The 16,010-nt window shown below is 43.1% G+C and overlaps 1 protein-coding gene across 4 annotated transcripts in view; it reads right to left on the reverse strand.

The window, feature by feature from the left end:
* Window positions 1-13,334, reverse strand: part of ADIPOR2 (adiponectin receptor 2) — a 102,087-nt gene extending 88,753 nt beyond the window's left edge. For 2 of the 4 annotated variants that reach the window (XM_025401681.1, XM_025401684.1), the window contains exon 1: window positions 13,099-13,334. The gene's annotated coding sequence lies outside the window, so the exon portion shown is untranslated. The remainder of the gene's footprint in view (window positions 1-13,098) is intronic. The other 2 variants (XM_025401683.1, XM_025401682.1) reach the window with 2 other exon arrangements.
* Between the last annotated feature and the right edge of the window lie 2,676 nt (window positions 13,335-16,010).

Consider the following 16,010-nt stretch of genomic DNA (forward strand, 5'->3'; position numbering starts at 1 on the left):
AAAAAAAAAAAAAAAAAAAAAAAAAAAAAATCTGACAATGCCATGAATCATAACAATCGGAAGATAGCAAATCTAGTGCTAAAATATGCAAAGTGACAGCAAATTTGACAATATCCAATACAGATAAAAAAATTCGGCCGGGCGCGGTGGCTCAAGCTTGTAATCCCAGCACTTTGGGAGGCCGAGACGGGCGGATCACGAGGTCGGGAGATCGAGACCATCCTGGCTAACACGGTGAAACCCCGTCTCTACTAAAAAATACAAAAAACTAGCCGGGCGAGGTGGCGGGCTCCTGTAGTCCCAGCTACTCCGGAGGCTGAGGCAGGAGAATGGCGTAAACCCGGGAGGCGGAGCTTGCAGTGAGCTGAGATCCGGCCACAGCACTCCAGCCTGGGCGACAGAGCCAGACTCCGTCTCAAAAAAAAAAAAAAAAAAAAAAAAAAAAATTCCCATAACCTCCAAAATCTTCAGCCCAATAATTGCACTTCTGGGTAACTCACCATAGAGAGCTTCATTTCAAACTTAATAACCACATACATACACACAGAAATAAAAATTTCCAAAACATTTTATCCTTACTGTTTGCAATACAACCTGATACTTTTCTATTCTAATTCCTAAACTGATTTCACAATCCATTAGGGAGTCACGACATGCAGAGTTTTTTTTCGTTTGTTCATTTGTTTTTTAAAATGGAGTTTCGCTCATCACCCAAACTGGAGTGCAATGGCGCCATCTCGGTTCACTACAACCTCTGCCTTCCAGGTTCAAGTGATTCTCCTGCCTCAGCCTTCTGAGTACCTGGGATTTCAGGCACCCGCCACCCCGCCCAGCTAATGTTTGTATTTTTAGTAGAGACAGAGTTTCACCATGTTGGCCAGGTTGGTCTCAAACTCCTGACCTCAGGTGATCCATCCACGTCAGCCTCCCAAAGTGCTGATACTACAGGCTCAAGCCACCGTGCCCGGCCACAACATGCAGTTGTTAAAACTTGCCAAAAATCTTAAATGTAAGCACAATGAATCCTAATAAGGAATGTTCAATGTAACATTGTTTTTAATACATGCAAACCTGGAAACAATCTAAATGCCTATCAACATGAGAATAAATAAATTTAATCTGGCTATATTCATACAATAGAAAATAATTTTACAGCAGATAAAAGTAATGACTATTAGAGTGGGTCATATGAAACTGTCATTTTTGTAGGTCAAAAATGGTAACGTATCAGCAGTTTCATATAAATCAAAAAAATTTAATGAAAGACAAATTATAGAATAGGCAGAATATATCATTTACATCAAATCTGAAAATATGCAAAGCAATACTATGATTTGTTTGTGAATATATACCTGTGCAGTAATTATATAAAAACATGCATTAAAAATGATTAGGCCAGGAGTGGTGGCTCACACCCGTAATCCCAGCACTTTTGGGAGGCCAAGGTGGACGGACTGCTTGAGCAGAGGAGACCAGCCTGGGCAACAGGCGAAACCCAACCTCTACAAAAAATACAAACATTAGCCGGGCACACTGGTGTACGCCTCTATTCCCAGCTACTTGGAAGGTTGAAGTGGGAGGACTGCTTGAGCAAAGGAGATGGGCTGCAGTGAGCCATGATCATGCCCCTGTACTCTAGCCCGGGTGACAGTGTGAGACCCTGTCTCGAAAAAAAAAAAATGATCAACACCATACTCAGAATAACAGTTAACTTCTGGGAAGAAAGTAAACTGTAATCCAAGAAGTTGCTTCAACTGTACATGATATTTTCCTCAAAAAAATGAGAAATATGGGAACATGCTAAGATGTGCTACCGCTGTATGGTTAATGTACGAATGTTAATTATATTGGTCTCTGTAGTCTCATGTATGTTTGAAATATTATAAGAAAAAAAAAACCTATATTGGCCAAATAAAACACACATCTGCAGCCTAAATTCAAATCAACCCCTAAAACATATTTCATTGGCTTGAAATCTTAATGTTTAGCCCTCACTTTTTTTTTTTTTTAAATCTAGGGCCACTAACAACAACAAAACAGCTTTTGTACAATGTCCAGTTTAAACAGTTTCTTAAAATCTGTCAAGAGAGGATTTCACCCCTGAAAAATGGGTCTTGTTCCTCCTTTTAGTTTAGTGCTATGTATTTTACCATATTTCCATTTTTACCCTTGCTGCCAAGCAAATTCAAACCCAATTTTTATTCTTAGTCATTGAATTATGCTGTCACTTGGGAAGAGAATATATGCTTTGTCCTTTCCCTGATTTCTTCTTTTTACACATATTTTATTACACTTCCAGATCTTTTAAGTTACCAGAAATTCTTTCTGGAAGAAATAGGATAAAATAAATTTCAAGAAAATAAAGTCAACCTTCTGTTCCATTCTGCTGAAGTTTTCATAATGTAACCCCTACCACAAAGACATCCTCCTTAACCAAAGGAATGGATATATGGGTACAACTAAGCATACGTGTTCACTAAACTTCATTTCAAAACATACAAGATTAAAGTGAATATGCTGCCAATGAAAAATACTTAGCTGATATACTAACAACAAACATCCAAAAGAAAGGCCTAAATGGCCAAAGTGTAATAAGCTAACTAATTTTGCCCCTTTTAAGACCATATGCTTTGTATGTTTTGTTTTCCAGTACATGCTGTGGAAACAAGAATATTCTTATATTCAATAAATCCAGTAATAATGTGCAATATGATCAGTTATAAAGAAAATACCATTTTGTTGTAGTCTTCCATTAAAAAACTTAAAAGTGTCCTTTTCTGCAGGTTTTTCCCCCACGCCTGAAGATAACCTGGCAATTCTCGGAATTTAGCTTCCCTTTTCCTTCTGTCTGGACACTTGTCTAATTAAGCCAATCTATAGTATCATTAGCCAACATATATCCCCTTCTAACACATGGTATACTCCAATCCAGAAAAGTCAAAACCAGAAGTAATGTTAAACAAATCCCCTTTTTAATAAATTCCTCAACTTCCAATTTCTAAATACCACATGTACTTATAAAATAGGCTAATTATTTCCTAACAGGTCCTAAGATATCAATTCATCCTATTTAACTGATTTTAGAGATGAAAGATAAGAGACAACATACACCAAAGTGACAATTTCATACTGCAGTTTTTCTTTTCCTTTTAAGATGGAGTTTTGATCTTGTTGCCCAGGCTGGAATGCAATGGTGCAATCTCGGTTCACCGCAACCTCTGCCTCCTGGGTTCAAGTGATTCCCCTGCCTCAGTCTCCCAAGTAGCTGGGATTACAGGCACCAGCCACCATGCCTGGCTAATTTTTTTTTTTTTTTTTTTTTTGAGACGGAGTCTCGCTCTGTCACCCGGGCTGGAGTGCAGTGGCCGGATCTCAGCTCACTGCAAGCTCCGCCTCCCGGGTTCACGCCATTCTCCTGCCTCAGCCTCCCGAGTAGCTGGGACTACAGGCGCCTGCCACCTCGCCCGGCTAGTTTTTTGTATTTTTTAGTAGAGACGGGGTTTCACTGTGTTAGCCAGGATGGTCTCGATCTCCTGACCTTGTGATCCGCCCGTCTCGGCCTCCCAAAGTGCTGGGAATACAGGCTTGAGCCACTGCGCCCGGCCTATTTTTTATTTATTTTTTTTTTTATTTTTATTTTTTTTTTTTTTTGAGACGGAGTCTGGCTCTGTCGCCCAGGCTGGAGTGCAGTGGCCGGATCTCAGCTCACTGCAAGCTCCGCCTCCTGGGTTCACACCATTCTCCGGCCTCAGCCTCCCGAGTAGCTGGGACTACAGGCGCTGCCACCTCGCCCGGCTATTTTTTGTATTTCTTAGTAGAGACGGGGTTTCACCGTGTTAGCCAGGATGGTCTCGATCTCCTGACCTCGTGATCCGCCCATCTCGGCCTCCCAAAGTGCTGGGATTACAGGCTTGAGCCACCGCGCCCGGCCCTATTTTTTATTTTTTATTGTTTTGGTATTTCAGCAGAGACGGGGATTTCGCCATGTTGGCCAGGCTGGTCTCGAACTCCTGACCTCAGGTGATCTGCCCACCTTGGTGTCCCAAAGTGCTGGGATTACAGGCCTGGGCCACTGCGCCCAGTATACACTGCAGTTTTTCAAGTTTATATTTCACAATTTGAAAAGATTATTTTTAACAAAATTAAAGCACTTCACTCAGCAGTAACCCCAACAGAACATGAACCAATTTAGGTTTTTAAAAGACCATTTACTCACCACCTGCTATATACCAGACCCGCCAGTAGATACGAAGAAAGTTACACATTCCTTACCCTCAAGAAATATATAGTCTATTAGGCAGGCACCCAGATTCTTTTTGATCAGTGACAGCAAAACCATATGCTTTCAAGAGCCAGAGAACGTAAATAGGTGGAGCAGCTCCACCTAAGGGAGGACCAGGAACAGAATGCATGCTCCACCTGAAGTAACTGTAAATCAACATTAACAGAATGCTATTGAAACAAAGCACATCTCCCAGTTAGATAGAATATACTGCAAATGCTTAACCTCCTATCAGATAAAAGAATTTTTTTTTTTAAGTTTGTAATGACACAGAGAAGCTTGACCCCACCCCCATTTCTGGTGAGAATTTACATCGTTGTGACCTTTCTGGATGGCAGCCTGATAATATACATCAAAACGAAAAACATGTTCTCTTCAACTATTACAAAATTACTAAAGAGGAATCAGCTTGCAATAAATATACATAAAATGTATGGACAATCTACAATCCATTTATATAATCTAAATATCTACCAATAAAAGCAGTATTAAGTCATAGCATAACCATTTAATAGTACACTAGAGAACTACTAAAAAGAAGAGAGTAGATGCAGATGTAAAGTAAGCCGCAAACATTAATTTTAAAAACACACACACAGGGCCTGGCATAGCGCCTCATGCCTATAATCCCAGCATTTTGAGAAGCCAAGGCAAGGAGGATCACTTGAGTCCAGGAGTTCAAGGCCAGACTGGGCAACATGGCAAACTCTCATCTCTATTAAAAATGCAAAAATTAGCCTGGCGTGCATCTATAGTCCCAGCTACGTGGGAGTCTGAGGCGGGAGGACTGCTTGAGTTCGAGAGTGCAGTGAGCCATGATTGTGCCATGGCACTCCAGCCTGGGTGACAGAGCAACACCCTGTCTCAGAAATGAAATAAAATACACATACACACACACACACAAAATCAGTCAAGACAGCATCACCTGCTGAGCTCCCAAATGCTGTTTCTGGTCACATCCAGAAGTACAACTCCACAACTCCACACCACAGCTGAGATGGGTTTGCAAGTGTCAGCAGTACGGGTTCTCTGAGAACTACTCACTGTGGATCCAGTCTACAGCCAACATGTCCTGCAGAAACTAGCCGCCCAGTAACAAACAGCAGTTACAGAATCTAATATAAAGTGGTGCCACTGGTTGACATTAAAGGGTTTCTACAGCAGTACTATATGCACTACAAATCCAATATGGAGATTATCAAATTAAAACCAATAAACCTGGCAAAGAATTGACAGAGCTGGTGATATTTATGGCACAGACTGGTCACTGTTACCCAGAACATCTAAGTAACTTTCCTCAAGAGCTAAAAGTTCTGCTTTCCTACAATTATACTGTCTTGAATCAAGATCATCTAATAATATTTAGCAAAGCTTTGATCTTGCTGAGAGGTATCACATCTATCCACCAAGTTCGCTAAAGCTCTTCTTTGAACTTCCAAGTTGCCATAATAAGCTTTCGAGACTTTACTACTCATGTTGTGACTGATAGCAAGAATATAACTGTAAAACACAAGAATAAAGTGGATACAGTACTGCAGAATTTCATATACACCGTGTTAAAAGACAGCAATGTAACTGCAGCCAAGTTATCTTTGGATGTGATGAGTGAACTCTACAAGAAACATCTGGACTGATGCCAAAACTGTCAATGTCATCACAACTGCATGTTTCAAGATATTGGTTGCCACGGTGACATTCTTCCTAGGATAAGATGAAGAAGAGAAACAAATAGGACAGACTCAGAATCTGAGAATAAATGACAAGAGACCTACTAGTGCAGTATGTCACTGGAAAGAGTGGCTCCAAACACAAAACACTGAAAAGGTTATGAAAAGTGCCCGAGAAACAAAAGAACAAAAAACTCAAGGTGTTTAAGTTTTAAGCTATTAGTTTTATTCATGATCCTCAAAGTTTTACCAAAACACTCCTGAAGCACACAGCTGGAAATCTCTAAGCAGAGGTTTGAAGTAACATGATACTCATAAATCTTATCTCCAGATTGGTAGGAATTCATAAGCCTTCTAACTTCTATGCCTTAGGCCAAAAGTTTCTGCTGTTGCACCACAGAGAAGTAACAGAAGTCACTGTTTGCTAAACATGCATTTCATCATCTGTTAGTCCCAGAGATCACTTAGTTATTGCTCATGACTGTGACCAACCATTACGTTATGGACAAGAACTTTGGGGAAGACATGACAGTCCGAATCAGCGCTATAAGAGGTAATATAGCTCAATGTTCCCTAGCCATGATAGAAAAACTTCCTCAAGACTCAAGACCTGTCCCATTATAAAATACACAAGGATAAGAATATGATGCTGTCTACTACAACTGTGATTCAGCTCTTCCAAATCCTCAGATGATGCAGAATAAATTCCAGGGTAAGCTGACAAAGGCCCCAATAAAATCAAGAGTGCACGAACATGGCCAGGCACAATGGCTCCTGCCTGTTAAATCCAGCTATTCAAGAAGCTGAGGGAGGAGGATCGCTTGAGGCCAGGACTTCAAGACCAGCCTGGACAACATGGCAAAACCCTGTTTCTACAAAAAATACAAACATTAGCCAGGCATGCTAGTGCATGCCTGTAATCCCAGCTACTTGGGAAGCTGAAGTGGGAGGATCACTTGAGCCCATGAAGCAGAGGTTGCAGTGAGCTATGATTGCACCACTGCACTCCAGCCTGGGCAACAGAGTAAGATCCTGTCTCCAAAAAAAAAAAAAGAAAGAAAAAAGAAAAGAGAAAGAGAAAGAAAAAGAGAAGGCTGAAAATGATAAAGATGGGTGGGGAAGCACCAGTATCAGTGAGGAGGAGGGTGCTGCTGGTGAATCTGTTGACAAATAGAAACTGCAAGAAATCTCCTAGAAGCTGAACAGCACCTATGGAGGAGTGAAAAGCCAAACTAAAGGATGACTTTTAGAAAATCTGCATGGCTAAACTAAGGAAAAAATTCAGTGCTGCCCCCAGGGAAAGCCCAAGAGGAAATGTATTGAAATAGATAGTGATAAAGAGCAAGTAATTTTTTCTAACATTGATGACTGTCATAAAAAGCCAAAGTCTGACAAGGAGACATGACTAGCAACTGCAATGACTGGACAGACCAAAAAGAATTTATGAGGAAGAAAACCAAAATGAATCCATTTTCCAAATCCAGAGATAAAGAGAAAAAAGGAAGAACTTTGATGATTAGGTATAGCCAAAATGTCCAGTCAAAAAAATAAGCATTCCTTTGGGAAAAAGCTGCTGCCACTATAAGATACACTTTAGGCCGGGCGCGGTGGCTCAAGCCTGTAATCCCAGCACTTTGGGAGGCCGAGACGGGCGGATCACGAGGTCAGGAGATCGAGACCATCCTGGCTAACACGGTGAAACCCCGTCTCTACTAAAAATACAAGAAAATTAGCCGGGCGAGGTGGTGGGCGCCTGTAGTCCCAGCTACTTGGGAGGCTGAGGCAGGAGAATGGCGTGAACCCGGGGGGGCGGAGCTTGCAGTGAGCCGAGATCGCGCCACTGCACTCCAGCCTGGGGCACAGAGCAAGACTCCGTCTCAAAAAAAAAAAAAAAAAAAAAAAGATACACTTTAAAAAAAATAAAACAAAAAAATTAAAAAAGAGAGAAAGTAACATCCCAGCCAGCCTTCCATTCCCAAAATAAATTGTCATTTATCTGAAAATTAGTAAATCAAGAATGTTTACATTAAAAAGCCCAAAAGCACTGTATCCTGAAAACCACCAAAAAAGGTGAATGACTGCTGAATGACTGGTTTTGCCCTTTTTTTTTTTTTGAGATGGAGTTTTGCTCTTGTCGCCCAGGCTGGAACACAGTGGCGCAATCTCGGCTCACTGCAACCTCTGCCTCGCAGGTTCAAGCGATTATCCTGCCTCAACCTCCTGAGTAGCTGGGATTGCAGGCACGTACCACCATACCCAGATTTTTTTTTTTTTTTTTTTTTTTTGGATTTTTAGTAGAGACGGGGTTTCATCATGTTGGCCAGCCTGGTCTCGAACTCCTGACTTTAGGTGATCCACCTGCCTTGGCCTCCCAAAGTTGCAAGGATTACAGGTGTGAACCACCGCCCCTGGCCCACTTTTTTTTTTTTTTTTTTTTGTTAAAGAAACAGAGTCATGCTGAGTTGCCCAGACTGGTCTCAAACTCCTAGCCTCAAGCAATCCTCCCATCTCAACCTCCCAAGTAGCTGGGACTACAGGCACAAGCCACCACTGGGCTTGATCCCATTTTTTTAAAAAACAATTCTCGGCCAAGCGTGGTGGCTCATGCCTGTAACCCCAGCACTTTGGGAGGCTAAGGTGGGAGGATCACTTGAGCCCAGGAGGTCGAGCCTGCAGAGCCATGATGGCACCAGTGCACTCCAACCTGAGCTACAGAGTGAGATCTTAAAAAAAAAAAAAAAAGGCCGGGCGTGGTGGCTCAAGCCTGTAATCCCAGCACTTTGGGAGGCCGAGACGGGCGGATCACGAGGTCAGGAGATCGAGACCATCCTGGCTAACACGGTGAAACCCCATCTCTACTAAAAAATACAAAAAACTAGCCGGGCGAGGTGGCGGGCGCCTGTAGTCCCAGCTACTTGGGAGGCTGAGGCAGGAGAATGGCGTGAACCCGGGAGGCGGAGCTTGCAGTGAGCCGAGATCCGGCCACTGCACTCCAGCCTGGGCGACAGAGCGAGACTCCGTCTCAAAAAAAAAAAAAAAAAAAAAAAAAAAAAAATGCAACACAAAGAACAAGCCCTATGTAAACTATGGACATATTGATATTGATATTGGCTCATCAAATGCAATAAATGTGCCAAATTAATGCAAGATGTTCACAATAGGAGAAATGAGGGGAGGGAAGGGAATATGGGCACTTTCTGCACTATCGGCTCAAACTTCTGTACATCTAAAGCAGTTAAAAAAAAGTTTAATTTTTTAATTCTGCATATGCAGATAAATTTGCAAATAATTACTTGTACATGCATACAAACAGAGGTTTAAAGACCTATATCAAACTGTTGCCCATGCTTACCTACAAAGCATGAAACTGGAAACAAGTGCATGAGGAGGAATTTTTTTTACATTATACAACTGGCCCTCCATATCCATGGGCTCTATGTCTGTGTATTCAACCAAGCTTGGATCCAAAAAGTTTAATATAGCATCTGTATTTGAATCGTGCAGACTTTTTTTCTTGTCTTTATTCCCTAAACAATACAGTGTAACAACTATTTACATAGCATTTATATTGTATTAGGTATTAAAAGTAACCTAGAAATGATATAAAGTATTTGGGAGGATAGGCACAGGTTATATGCAAATACTATGCCATTTACATCAGAGATTTGAGCATCTGTGGATCTTGGTATCCACCAAAGGTCCTAGAAGCAATTCCTACAGACACCCAGGGATGACCGTTTATCTCTGGACTGTGCAAACTTTCTATACTGAGCAATAATATAAGGAGAGGCTCTGTAGCATATTAAGAATTTGGGTTTCTCAAATCAGACTGCATGAAATCAAATCATAACTCCACCATCTGCTAGCTGATAAACTTCAACAGTTACTTAATTTTTCTCCTTGACTTAGTTTCCTCACCTGTAAAACAGAAATCACAGTAAACACTCACAGAGCTGCCACAGCAATTAAAGAATTTAATACATGTAAAGTAGTGGAAATTGTCTAGTACATAGTAATTGCTCCATAAATGTTAATCAGCATCTTCATTACTAAGCATTTATTATTCCTGGATTTTCTTTTTAAATCTTGACTGGTAAGATTAATCAGGAAAAGCCGGTTCATAAGCCCCTTTCTAGAAAGACCTCCAATGTAGAAAATACAAAAGCAATCAAAACCCAAATACGAATAATGAAATACTTTTTAAAAAAGCAGATTATAGGGCTGGGCGCAGTTGCTCACACCTGTAATCCCAGCACTTTGAGGGGTGAGGCGGGTGGATCACCTATGGTCAGGAGTTCAACACCAGCCTGGCCGACATGATGAAACCCCGTCTCTACTAAAAATACACACACAAAAAAAATTAGCCAGGTGTGCTGGCGCACACCTGTAATCCCAGCTACTCGGGAGGCTGAGGCAGGAGAATTGCTTGAACCCGGGAGGTGGAGGTTGCAGTAAGCCAAGATCGTGCCATTTCACTCCAGCCTGGGCAACAAGAGCAAAACTCCGTCTCAAAAAACAAAACAAACCAAAAAAGCAGATTATAAACCAACATTTAACAATTTTAGTTCATTTATATAAAAAATAATCACCGGCCGGGCGCGGTGGCTCAAGCCTGTAATCCCAGCACTTTGGGAGGCCGAGACGGGCGGATCACGAGTTCAGGAGATCGAGACCATCCTGGCTAACACGGTGAAACCCCGTCTCTACTAAAATACAAAAAAACTAGCTGGGCGAGGTGGCGGGCGCCTGTACTCCCAGCTACTCGGGAGGCTGAGGCAGGAAAATGGCGTGAACCCGGGAGGCAGGGCTTGCAGTGAGCTGAGATCCGGCCACTGCACTCCAGCCTGGGCAACAGAGCCAGACTCCGTCTCAAAAAAAAAATAAAAAAATAAAAAAAATAAAAAATAATTACCAACACATTCTATAAACATAATCACACAAAAAAATCCCCAAGTGGTGTACTTGTAAATAACTTTTACTTTCTCCTTTACAATTTTCTGACTCATTATAATTTTAAACATTGACTAAGTTATCACTTTTAATGGAGGTCAGCAAATTTTTTACATTAAGGTCCACATAGTAAATAAATATTTAGGTGTTACAGGCCATATGGCTCTCCGGCACAACTACTCAACTCTGCTGCTGTACCCCAAAAGAAACTACAGACAATACCTAAACGACTGCATATGGATATGTTCTAACAAAAACTTTTTTCTTTTTCTTTTTTTAAGACGGAATTTCGCTCTTGTTGCCCAGGCAGGAGTGCAATGGCGCAATCTTGGCTCACTGCAACCTCCACCTCCTGGGTTTAAACGAATTCTCCTGCTTCAGCCTCCTGAGAAGCTGGGATTACAAGCGTGCACCACCACACCCAGCTAATTTTTGTAATTTTAATAGAGACAGGGGTTCACCATGTTGGCCAAGCTGGTCTCGAACTCCTGACCTCAGGTTATCTGACCGCTTTGGCCTCCCAAAGTGCTGGGATTACCAGCGTGAGTTACCACACCAGGGCTAATAAAATGTTTATTTACAAAAGGAGACAACTGGCAGGACTTGGCCTGCAGGCTTTAAAATCTGTCAATCCCTGAAATAAAGAATAAAACAAAATTATTTTCATTTTCGGAAACAAAATGTGATTTATACTAAAAAAAAGTGCACCAGCTAAATTGATACTATTGCTAGAAAAAAACCATTTATTTATAAATTCATACAAGGAGCCTAGGGATAGAAAAAAAAAAACTCTCTTTTAGGCTCTGGAAATCCTACTCTCATTCCTAGTGCCAAGCGAAAAGAGGAAATCTGCTAAGCAGACCAAAGTCCAGACAGGAACGTATACTGGTGGGCAGACAGTTACAATGAGAAGTTAAAAGAAATATGCCTCTCACATTTAATTTGCAATTTTTTCAAATTTCATAATTCACCAACAAGCAGCTGCCACATGTGTGTAAATCTTTACTGATGAAATAATTTCAGTTACAGATCATCACAATCGGCACTGACAACAAATTTATTAGAACGGATGAAAACATCTAGGAATTACCTAAGAGTCGTTTAAGGAGACATAAGGGTGGCCTTTGATAAGAGGACACTTCAAACTTCGGAACTGACAAGACTTATAATCTCCCCCCAAAAAACAATGCTATGGGTAGATGGATGGTTTTTTTCTGAAGGAATGTTTAGCATTTCATTTGGAAAAGTTTTGTAAGCAAATAAATTTAAATGTTGTGACAGATTTCTTGGTGTTTACATGGATTCTCTTGGTGAGGGGAAAGGGTAATAAAAAGTCTGCTTCTAGAACAGAAATGGGAACAACAACCAAGTCTCAGAAACCCAGAGTCAAAAAATCAAAAGAACATCCCATTAAAAAAAAAAAAAAAGTCAACCTGCAATGAAGTCACCGTACCCCATAAAATCCCAATTGTGCATTTAAATCTTTCTATCAAAATTCACTTTTGGACCATCTTATGAAGTTGTCAAAATTTCAGAGGCAAACGTTTAAATCAAGGTCAAAAGCCAGGAGGAAAAAAGAGTTATCAGTTTCCAATCCAAACTCTCTCCGAGCCTCCTAAAAACCGACTTGTAACCCTGTTACCGGTAATTTTAAAAGAAGCGAACACTGACGGACGGGGGCTGGGGAAGCCCGGACCCACGGTCCCCAGCAGGCTGCCCGACGCGCCACCTGAGACAGGTGAGGGAACGCTCCCCGCCCCAGTCACTGCAAAGTGGTGCTAAGAGAACCCATCCCAAGCCGCCACCAAAGAAATTCCTAGAAGTGACACACACAGAGACGAAGAGGGGCGGGCAGACCCTCTCCGCGGGCAAGGAGCTGGGGCAACTGCACCCGAAGGTGAGCAGAGGGCAGCGGGCTCCGACCCTCCGCCGCGAGAAGCCAGGCGAGGAGGGCGGTGGGCGCCGGACTCCCCCGACAGCGGTCGCCAGGAGGGCGGCTCCAGGCCCCCACACGGCCGCCCCTCGGGCCACGGCGCGCCGGGCAGCAGGTCAGAGTTAGGGATCAAGTTGCGGGCCGGGCCGACAGCGCGCTCTCCCGCCCGCGCCAGGGACATTCGCCCCCTCAGCCCTCACCTCCCCCCGACCCCAGGCTCTCCCGCTACGCCGAGGAAACGGCGCCCACACTCCAGAGACCCTCACCAGGAGCCCGTCGCCGCCTCGCCGCGTGTCTCGGACTTCTTGGGAGCCACCGCTGAGGGGAGGGGGAAGGAGGGGGAAACGGAGGAGGGAGGGGGCCCAGCCCGGTGTAGCCCCCGCCGCTGCCGCCGCCGCGATGCCGCTTCTGGAATCGCGCTCGCGCCGCCGCGACCGCGACCGCCTCTGCCGCCGCGTCTCCCCGCCCCCACGACCGCACGTCGCCGTGACGCGCATCGCACGAGGCGGTTCGAGCCAATAAGACCACACGCCGCGCGCAGCCGCGCTGTCCTAAACCGGAAGCTGCCCCTCTGACCGCTCTAGAACCTTGGTGCATCGTGGGAGCTGTGGTTCGGCTAGGAACTTGGCGAAAACTGTACTGGGCGTTGAGGGACCGAGGAGCGTGCGCTCCTTAGGCGCCCACACAACTCCTCGGAGTTTTTTCCTCCCACCGAAAAAGGAAGCAATTTGGGGCTGAGGAGGAGGGGGCCGCCCCGTCTCGCGGATGCTTTTCGCAGCCTCTCTAGATACTGGCTACACACTTCGGGCGAGAGCCAGAATTTGAGGATTTAAGCTGGATCGTGTGTCTCTGCCAAGGGCTGATAGGATGCTGAGCGTCGTCTGTGAAGATTTCCGAATTAAATCCAAAAGCATTAGCCAAGTTTTGCCCAGAGCAATAGTGTTTGCCTTTTATTACCTTATTAAAGATTATGATTTATGCTCTACCACTTCTATTTTTTTAAAAACCCAGTCACTCTTAAAATACATATAATTCAGAGCGATTTTTAAAATGATGTTAATGTAATGGTATATCAGAAACGACTTAAGCACTAAATACCTGTGTCCGTTTACCCAGAATGGGTAAGTAATTTTCTACAAGTCAGCTTTACATTGAGTTCTAACTTCTTAGAATTCAAGAACAGATTTGGTTACATACTTATTCTATAAGAAAAGTGAATCTAAGAGTTAGTCTGCATAGAAAAATACTTTTTTACATTTAGTAGGAGGGGGATTTATCACATTCTTAAGGCGTAAATGCCTTAACTATCAAAATTCTTGTTATTGACTAAAGGAAATCCATACGATTTAGGGAAAGTCTGTGCCCACGGCTTACTGTCCTTCCCGTTGGACCACAGCAAGAGATAACAAAGGGTGCAGGGAACAGCTGACAGGTCTTGAGGGAGCTGGAGTAGGATATATGAAGAAAAAAACAAAAATACAGAAGTCTTCATTCTGGAAATGTAAGTTTTAAAAAGTAAAGCTACTAAAATCACAAAGAACATGATTAAGATGGCGATAATACAGAACTAAGGCCCACTCATTTAAGTTTGAAAGAGAAAACTGGTAGAAATTAAAACTAGGAAATAAATGTTAAAGGAACCAGTTTCCTCCAAGGATTAGTTTACATCGAAAATATATATAATTTTTTTAAGTTTACATAATTTGTGAAAGACATAATAATAATGACTTCTATGTTCCCAGGTAAAGATATAAAGCTTTTGAGGTTGAAATCAAGGAAGACAATTGTACACCTCCTCAGCACATCAGAAACAGAATACAGGCATTTCTGGATTGCGAATTTGACCCATTATGCCAACTCACATAGAACAGAGATAAGAAGTATAAGATTCACAGGCTTAATAAAGAGTCTATTAAAGGTGACAGAACTGGCCGGGCGCGGTGGCTCAAGCCTGTAATCCCAGCACTTTGGGAGGCCGAGACGGGCGGATCACGAGGTCAGGAGATCGAGACCATCCTGGCTAACATGGTGAAACCCCGTCTCTATTAAGAAATACAAAAAACTAGCCGGGCGAGGTGGCGGGCGTCTGTAGTCCCAGCTACTCGGGAGGCTGAGGCCGGAGAATGGCGTGAACCCGGGAGGCGGAGCTTGCAGTGAGCTGAGATCCGGCCACTGCACTCCAGCCCGGGCGAGCGAGACTCCGTCTCCACCTACAAAAAAAAAAAAAAAAAAGGTGACAGAACTACAGCGAAAAAGGTGATTTTTTTTTTAAAAAAAAGAGATTCTTCAAAGATCTCCAATCTTTCCTGCATCCCTTTCTCTTAAAGACTGGTTTCCAGGCCAAGCGCGGTGGCTCACACCTGTAATCCCAGCACTTTGGGAGGCCGAGACGGGCAGATCACTTGAGGTCAGGAGTTCAAAACCAGCCTGGCCAACATGGCAAAACCCCGTCTCTACAAAAATACAAAAAATTAGTCGGGCATGGTGGCGTGTGCCTGTAATCCCAGCTACTTTGGAGGCTGAGGCAGGAGAATCACTTGAACCTGAGAGGCAGAGGTTGCAGTAAGCTGAGATCGTGCCACTGCATTCCAGCCTGTGTGACAGAGCAAGACTCTGTCTCAAAGAAAAAAAAAAAAGATTCTGCTTTGACAAAACGAAGGGCTTTAAGAAGCTACATCTGGAACAGTTCACCATATGCTGAACCAGGTAAAAGCCTTATCATTTCTCTAAAGTTTCACACCTTGTTCTCAGTCACCTTGATCCCATTCACATATCACTACTGCCAGTTCCTGATGCTCACATAGTGACGAAACAAACCACATGGTTTCCTCAAAACACTCACACCTCCTTAGCTATTGAGGATGTTGCCACTGTCCCTGACCTGAGCACCTGAGGAACATTCCCCTGATCCCCACATCCATAAGGCTGGCTTCACCCTTAACCCTTATCTAAATGTCACCGTTAAATACTCCAAAGCAGATTTTTCAGGCCCTCTCCCTGACCATACTTCAGTTACTAAACTTTATATATTGTCTTCTGATTAGCTGTCCAAAAAACAAGAAAAAGTCAGTACGATTCTCTATCCTCCGGCATCAGCTGCGTATCTTGAGAATTTCTGTTCTCTCCATTCTTGGGGTATCACATTACTCCACAAGAGGGTAGAGCCCCTTCTACAGCA

Source organism: Theropithecus gelada, chromosome 11 (assembly GCF_003255815.1).
Source record: "Theropithecus gelada isolate Dixy chromosome 11, Tgel_1.0, whole genome shotgun sequence".
Classification (NCBI taxonomy): Eukaryota; Metazoa; Chordata; class Mammalia; order Primates; family Cercopithecidae; genus Theropithecus; species Theropithecus gelada.